We start from the raw sequence: 8,958 nt of genomic DNA on the forward strand, positions 1-8,958 counted from the left end.
TCAGCCACCATGAGGGACCCTCCACCGCTGTCTGCCTGCTGTTTTCATTACAAAGCCATCACCTCCAGCACACACACACGCACGCACGCACGCACGCACGCACGCACGCACACACACACACACACACACACACACATCCCACACATACACACCCCAACTCTGACAGATTCCCCCTCAGTCCTGACTACCCATGATCCTCTCTGTTGAAACCCCTCTTTCAAACATCCATTCAATCCAACTTTGCGGTCAGATATCACCAACAGTGGTCTTCCTCTCTCCCGTCTGTTTCTATCTTCTCCTCATCCTCAAACCCCCCCCACCCCCCACCCCCCTTTTATGCTCTGCGCCCCCATAGGGTTTAACCCTTTCCTCCCGCTTCATCAGCGGTGCTGTTGTTTGAGGGCTGCTGCTCTGCTACGACCGCCCCAGGCTCCAAAACCACCACACCGCTTCCTCACCACAACCTCACAGCGGATTCACACTGCAGAGCATGCTGGGAGCTTTTCATAATCCCACAAACACACCAAGAACTCCCACAAACTCACACTGTCACTCAAAGTAACCAGCACATCTGCCAGCTGCCAGAGGGAAACGAAAAGGGACGCAATACCTCTCTGACACACACAAACACACACACACACACACACGAGTAGAAGCAGCAGATTGCATCCAAGGTGATAGATAGAGCACTGTGGGTAGAAACTGTGCCCGTTCAATTACAATCATTACTATCACTTCGGGAGATTTGTCATGGTCAAAGTGAGTCGCAGCTGTGGAGAAAGCACCTTGAAGACTGTGAAGTTGTGCTACTTTCAGTTTTCGCATAAGGGCTACGACATCCTCAAAATTCTCTCCCAAATCAAAAATGACTAAAATTAAACGTAAATTAATTACTAAGAATTTGAAACAGATGTTTAAAAAATAATCTCTCTACAGTACATGAGTGACTCTTCAAAAGCACTTGGCACATTCAGAACAATAATCCAGTAACCCACAACCTGTCAGCTACGTTAAAGCCATGAGAACGGTGTGTTTGAAAGAGGCAGCTGTGCCTTTCACCGTGTTCTGTGGGTGGGTTGTGGGGAGGGGGGGGGGGGGAGGCCACATGGCAGAGAGAACTGTCAGTCAAAGAAGGACCTGTTATGAAGAATTAGAGAGAGTCTGGATGGTGTGACGGTGACACACAGGAGACCGAGGCCGTGCCGTCACTGATTGACTGACAGGTAGAGGGAACAATGGAAGTCAAAAATCGCACACAGCTGTGGAGCTCCTACATGAGACCCCCACTGCTGAGACCAGCTGGTGCCCGTTTTTTACAAAATGATCACCGTGTGAGGGACAAGGCAAAGAGGACAATCAACTTCTACACCTCTTCTCACAGGACAAAGATGTGTGTTTGTCTTACTGACATGTTCATTGAACTTGAAACATACCATTACCGCACTATTCACATGTATTTAGTGCCTGATCTCTATCTGTGCTGCATTGGTGATAATGAGTTAAAAAGATTGTATGTCTTAGTTAATTTAATCACTATATTAATAATGTTAATCAAAAAAACAGCTAATCAATATCAATAATTCAACTCTATCAAATTGTAATTGTTGTTCAAATGAAAAAGTTAATGTAAGGAGTCCCGCTTTTTAAAGATCCCTTACATTTGTGCTTTTATGTAATCAAGCTACACATTTTACAGTGTGCAACTTTTCAAATATCAGTGGTGGAAAAGCAATGCAATGGAGACATTGTTTCTGAATTATCTCTAGCTGGTGTGGTAGTATAGTATAGCTCTATGCTAACAGCAGCTTATTATCACACTAGGGGATCTAATTAGTTTACCTCATATTTCAGTACCAATAAGTGAGATTTAGACCTTTAAAAAGACACTAAAAGGGATATTTTGACCATGAAAGAAGTCGGTGGATACTTAGGGCATTCCCATCTAAATGGTTTTCAGCCACCACACAATGTTAACAAGAAATCACATGTTTTCATTGGCCTGTCAGTGACACCTGATCTTTACCTCTTTTCATTTCTCCAAGGGTTGTGACCTCTGTCCAGCTGTGGTTTGTGGTTGAGACAAGAAACAGATACACAACCACTCACCACCATTGATCTTACATCTCCCTGTTTTCCATTACAATCATGGATCTCCTATTCTTTCTCCTGGACCTGATTCCATCTGGATGAGTGAAGGCTTAATGTCCGCTGCGTCTGCGGGACACCTTTTCATGTCCTCTGGCTTAATACAGCCAGAAACTGCCTGAGATGAAAAGCTGTCCAGGACGCTCTTCTACTCCTCCTGCTCTCTGTCAGGAAGTATCCATTCATCACAGTCAATCTGTTAATGCCTGTGTGTGTGTGTGTGTGTGTGTGTGTGTGTGTGTGTGTGTGGAGGTGATCTGTTGTTGCGCTGTTGTCACCTCACCAGTGCATGCTTGATCCCTTCTTATTCATCTATCATATCAATCTTTTCACACATCATCATTATCAGCTTGCAAGAGAACACAGATGTACAAGATTCCCATTGTCTCGAGTTCATCCTATTACTTACACTCAAAGGCTTACACGCAGGTCATTTCAAATATAGGGGCGTCTGTTTCTCCTTCACATACACACAAACGTGCACATACTATCTCCTTCCCTCACCTCATCTCTAACAAATATTTTTTCTGTCTCTCCACTGTTCATTTCTCTTGCCTCCATCCCTTGCTCCGCTCACTGCCGCACCGCTGCCTCCCTGCCTGGCCGTGTCCTCATGCACAATCACAAATGCACACAATCCATTCCCCCACCATTCCCAGGCAGTCATCCTGAACAGCCCTCTGTGGGGGTGAGTAGATAGGAGGCTGTTGAGACATGCTGAGCCCAACGGCCCTCTGAGGATACTGGATGTCCCACAGCTGGGAGGAAGAGAGTAGAAGAGAAAGGGTCCAGATGAGAGTGAGCCTTGGGGGAGGAGTAATTGCCAAGTGTGTGTGAATTTGAGTGTGTGGCGGGGATCACTGAAAAGTGCACAGGGAGAAAAGGAGGGGGGGGGGGGGGGGGGTGTGATGAGATGGAAAAGGGTGACAAAGACAGAGGAGAAGTCATCTACTGCAGACAGGGGGGAAAAGCAGCAAAGGAAGACGTCAGTGCAACCCCTCTTACAGGTGTGTGTGTGTGTGTGTGTGTGTGTGTGTGTGTGTGACAGGGGGTCAGGTTGGAGAGAGTAATCTCCCCAGGATTAAGAGTGCTGCTCCTGTGTTAATGTGACTGTCAATGAGAATTAAGTCCCTCCTCCTCAGCCCTCTCTGCTCTTTCCACCTCTACCTCTCTCTCTCTCTCTCTCTCTCCTGTCCGCCCTGTCTGTCACAGTAATGACACCACTTTCTGTGGAGTGCCAATGCCACGTGCGTTAAAAACAATGGGCAAATAATTACACTCTTTCAATACAGTACAAATTGCAGACCTGGGCAGCGGGACAGCAAGAGGTAAAAAAAAAAAAAAAAAAAAGAAAGAGGAGAGGGAGGGATGGAGAGGAGGAGATGGGAGAGGGAGGAGTGGAGACAAGGATGACTAACAATTACAACACGATAGGGGTTGGGTCTCATTACTTCGCCCATTAACATGCAGCAAGTAATTTTCCCCTCTCAGTTGGATGTGTGTGCGCAAGAGAGCGAGGGTAGGGGAGGCGTGTGTGTCTGCGCGTGCTGAGTGTGTGTCCAATAGAGTCTGCTACACACCTCCCTGCCTCCGTGCGCAATCCGCCCGGAGAACCCGGCGGCACCTCATTTCTTTCCCATACGTCCGAGACCCGCGTGCTCCCCTTCTCTATTCCACCGCCGATCACGATCCATTGCAAAGCGATTAGCAGACGCGTGAAAAGAGCCTCGGTCAGCGGATCAGCCTCGCAAGATCACTCAATATAGGTACTAAGCAGCGACGAGCTCCAACCGATCGCTTATTTAACCTGACAGTGGCGAAAACACTGCATCAATCTCACCTCAATTTCCCGCGCCCCTCGCCGACAGTACGCGCTTACACACGGTCAGCGGAATCGGCTCGTCATGCGATGTGTGCCATTTTTTTTGCGAAAAGGTAGCAATCACGCGTAAAGGAAGAGAGGGTTCACTGTGAAAATCAAAGAGGTTTCGGAAATTCAGCCTCTTGGTGCCTCATCGGAATAGGTTGCAGCGCTCTGAGCCAGAAACATCAAAGTTGTTTTAAGCTCGTGAGTCAGTGAACCAGTCACCTCCCCCCCTGTCTCCCTGCTGCCCACATCTCTCCAGCCAAGACCCCCTCTGACCCCATCCTTGTTTCATTAGCCCATTGACCGTGCGCCATGGAAACACATGCGGAATTAAAATGTGAAGCTATACTTATTGAATGTGAATTAAAAAAAAAAAAAAAAACACACACACACACACACAACCTTACCCGAATCTATAACCACGATGGCATGATCACAGGATATTGTAAAGGATCCAGGCGAGATAGTGGAGCGCTTTGCCACTTTCTGCTCCCTCTCTTCTGATTTTGTTTCAACTCACTCCTTCTTCGCCCCTTGTCCAGTTCCCAGAGTCCACGTTCAAGTATACTGACGCGGGGCCGAAGAGGACTACTGCCGAGACAGAGTACCAGCCCTCCGGACCCGGCTCAGAAAACACATCTTGCGCAATAGCGATGTGGTCCAACCTTCCATGATCTCACCACGTCTCATCTCTGAGCCCTACACACAGAGGAGAAAGTCATAAAAAAGTGCGTAATTCCCCCAAAGAGACACCGGGCTGATGTTGTTTTTTTTTTTGTTTTTTTTGGTGAACACTCCACTCAAGTTTATCCCCTTTCGTGCGCCACAGTCACATAGAGGCGTAATAGTCGCCGGAGAGGTGCTGATGAGAGTGATGGTGTACTGATGCAGGAGTGATAGTTGTGCGCTCCCGTCGCTCCTCCCGAGCAGGGATCGATTGGACATGAGAAATGCGATGTGAGCCAGTCTTCCCAATTCAGAACACGTGCAGCAGCGCCCGCCCAGTTCACCGGCTCCAAAGTACACCCCCCCCCCCTTTTTTTCCTCACTGATGTCATGCAGTTTACAAGTATCCTGGACGACTGAGGTGAAGGTAGGGAAGAGGGGGGAGAGAGATGGAAAACATTCTACACTGAAAAGAGTCAATTTCAACAATTCTCATTGTGCCATTTTTCGTCCTGGTGAATTACTTGATATTTGCACTTTTTAACTCTTTCTTCAATCATTTTTCAAAGTTTTTTTAACATAGAAGTAAAAGGAAATACATGAGCAGAAACACATACCGAGTGGTTATACATGTTGCATAGGGGATTTATTAATTACATTTTTCATGGAGAGATAAAGTTTCATACAGGACAGATAAGAGTGGATTTGGTGCAAACCTTGTCAGACACTGATTAAGATTGTCATAAATCTTTCATGGGAAGTATTCCTAAAATAGGATTAAATTTTATTCATAGTTTGCCCATATGCAAAAAGGCTGGAAGCAATTTGTCCCTCTTCAATTTTCAATTCATTGTTTGCGTCAGACTTTAGCCGATGTGTGTGTGCGCGCGCGCGTGCGTTTGTGTTTGTGTGTGTGTGTCTGTGTGTGTGTGTGTGTGTGTGTGTGTGTGTTTTGAGTTAAGAAAGGGGTCTGAAGTCTGATATGGTTTCCGAGTGGCAGGCATTGTGTTTGCTGCCTGTGCATAAGTCGATGACCCCTCCTCATCACTTAATATCCCACCTCACCTCAACACTTGTATCATGTTACAGATCCTGTCTGAATATCGATACTTTATGCTGTACACCGAATGGTGTAAATCTAGACCCCGCTAACCACCAACACCATCCTAACCCCCCACCAAGATGTTAAACAGAATTTAATCACCACCGCCTCTCCGTTACGCACCAGGAGACAGCCTATCAATTAGTATATCCCTAGAATATTCTAGTGTGTTGATGGCGATTGATTGCTTTGCGCTGTACATTCAGTCGTTAAGGCTTAGAGGAGGTCGATGTCTGCTAACGATCCAAGGAGAAGGGGATCAGATACATTCAGACGTCTTCATTGTTTTCACCCTGGGCCGTACGGCGACCCAAGTGTCACAGGAGGCCTTCTTATAGGGAGTAGTGTCAAGACACGTGCATTTGAACTTTTCTCGGGACATGCATCATGAATGTGATTCATTTTAAAACTGAAACATGGAACAAGGGTATTGATATTACGGTAATCTCGAACACGCTTGCCTGTCACTTTTCCTCGACCAATTCTGACCACTTCTGCGTCCTGATGCTTGAGAGGGAAAGCGCTGTGGGTTGTTTTCAAGCGATGTATGTGGGCTTTAATCTGTTAAAGATCGACTTGTCTCACTTTAAACTAAGCACAGTTTAGACATTGATGTGGGTTCACCATGACCCAGGAACATGCAGCCCTTCAGCTGAAGGAATGAGACAATAAAAAAAACAACAACATTCAACCGGAGAAGTTTCAGCACCATGGACAGCACCAGATGAGCAGCATAAAGTCATAGAACGTCGGAGCTCCAGCCTGCCCTGCCTCTTGCTGTCAGACAGCTAATCCATTTTGAAGACATCTTCGTAAAAAAAACAAAAAAAAAAGTTTAACTGTGAACAGGAAGTTAACAAAAAGTATAATTTGACCAGCTGCAAAGGCAAGTTGTGTCTATACAGTAGTGAACCTCCGTGCCACATTATGGATAGGCCTTTTATCTATAAGAGAGGCAGCTAATGGATGCAGCAGTCCACAGCACTTATCTCATCTATCCTCCCTCAGACGGGGCAGATAGTATCAGAGCAAACCACATCACGTGACGTAAACACGGACTTTAAAGGGTGAGGTTGAACGGTGTAAAATCTAATTTACTTTCCATTACACTTCTTGGTGTTGTTAGGCATCAGTTTTCTCAGCTTGATCCTACCATCCGTAGCGGAGTTCAAATCGTATGCAGTAGTGATACCTTAGAGGTTGTATTATCATTTGTGTATCTGGCGTCAATGTGGTAAAGAAAAGTGCAGCTAGAAGTAGGTTGAAGTTCTATGGGGTATATGTTAGAGGATATTCTCTATGGTTATTCGTCCAGTGACAAACACAAACTATGATGGGACTATCAGAAAACCTGCTTTTAATTGGAGGAATATAAATCGATATAACTCGGCAATCGCTCTGAAACAATGTCTTCCTGATATTTGGGACGCCTTCAGGTGACAGGGTAGGATCAGCTTGAGGCAATAACTACTCTGGGACATGCAGTCGAGGTAATAATGGCTTTTGCGGTGGAAATATACAAACTGTTATTAGACAATACCGTTAAGACACATATGGTGAGGCATATCATGTTCGTATAAATATCCTAATTCTGAAGTGTGAATCACGACTAAAACGGTCTCTAATGACGGTGGTGATTAACCCAAACATCAGCTTTTGTTATCACATATGCTGTCCTGATCAAACATTCAATTGGTCTTCCAGTGACGCAGTAAATATCCTGTTGATGCCAATGATAGATGAGTGAAAAGAAGACAACACAACTCATTTGAGTAACTATCTAAAGCTGTATACAAGTCAACTAAAGCACACTTACACCATGACTCAAACCAGTAAAGTAGTCAAATAATGCTCTCACTTCCATAACAGCAACTTTTTCAATAAAAGATGAAGATAGATGGATAATGTAACAAATTGTAGGCCTAAACATGTGCTCTGTGGCCTATAATGTTCCATATGGTTTGGATCAACCTCATCTTGAAACCACACAAACAGGAGAAAGGATATGTTACAAATCAGAAGGCCACATGAAGGTAGCCAAAAGGAGACTGCTTATTTTATTGTTTGAAAAATGCCTGTTGCTAGTTTGCCTGGTTTGTCAGAAATTCAGGAGATTGGAGAATCCCAGAAAACCGAAAATCTCAGTAACCAATTGAAACAATCGATAGTTGATACACCCGCACTGAACTCTCCCTTTGTCTTTGCTATGTGTCTTAATTGTTAGAAAACTGTTGTTCTCTGTTACTTCTACTGTGTCTTCAAACTGTATGCAGTTTTTTTTAATTACAGGCTATTTAAGACGCTTTGCTTGAGCACCTTGTCCAAAGATTACAGATACAAAATAGAATCCTTTAAGGACATTTTTAACAATGTGCATTAATTATTTTGCATGATCATAACTATATTGTTTATTATATACATTGCGCACTACCTCCACCCAAAACAGACAGGAGAAGTCTTTGTTTCATCTCGCTTCGTACTTTAAGTCGAAAGGTGGGCTTGGTGATCCGATCCCTCTTGGAGAGATCCAGCAGGCAGGCCTTAAAACCGGGACTTGGCCATCGATTTGGGGCCGCAATGAAGGTTAATGAGAACAGACATCTTGGTTCCTCTGCTTTTGAACCCCCCCCCTGCAAAGAGATTCTTCATTTCTTTACGAGGTCACTGGTAGTAACCCGAGTAGGCCATAAATAGTGTCCATCCCAGACAGGCCCGGTGTCTGTCAATACTCAGAAAGTTCAGACACAACATCCGCAGAGCCGACAGGAGTGCGACTGCTGACATCAAACTTGTGAAGCAAAAAAGACTAACAAACATTGTCTTATTGTGACCCAATGGATATCTGTGAATAATGTGTTCTCACACTCACCACCATTAGGAAAAACTCAGTGAGGCACAATCCCACACAGCGCACCGAGTTGATCTGGCCTCATGTGTGGTGTTATACTGCCCCCGTGTGTTCATGATGCGTCACAGTTAACCTGAGTCATTTCTGAGGTCATTCAGATTTATTATGGTGACAGTAAAAACTGAACTGGTGACCTTTTGCGAAAGGCCCGCCCGCTCCTTCGACCTGAACTCACACAAAATAATGAAACCCACAGAAAAGAGCTGTCCGGTTTCAGCAAAAAAAAAAAAAAAACTGGCAACAGAGACTTCAGTTTGTCCCTCAAGGTCA

General features: G+C 45.1%; 1 protein-coding gene across 2 annotated transcripts in view; it reads right to left on the reverse strand.

The window, feature by feature from the left end:
• tafa4b (TAFA chemokine like family member 4b) overlaps positions 1 to 4,985 on the reverse strand; it is a 34,698-nt gene extending 29,713 nt beyond the window's left edge. Inside the window, exon 1 of one of the 2 annotated variants that reach the window (XM_065955055.1) lies at positions 4,420 to 4,985. The gene's annotated coding sequence lies outside the window, so the exon portion shown is untranslated. The remainder of the gene's footprint in view (positions 1 to 4,419) is intronic. The other variant, XM_020633134.2, reaches the window with a different exon arrangement.
• Positions 4,986 to 8,958: the final 3,973 nt, after the last annotated feature.

The sequence above is a fragment of the Labrus bergylta genome, chromosome 5 (genome assembly GCF_963930695.1).
Source record: "Labrus bergylta chromosome 5, fLabBer1.1, whole genome shotgun sequence".
Classification (NCBI taxonomy): Eukaryota; Metazoa; Chordata; class Actinopteri; order Labriformes; family Labridae; genus Labrus; species Labrus bergylta.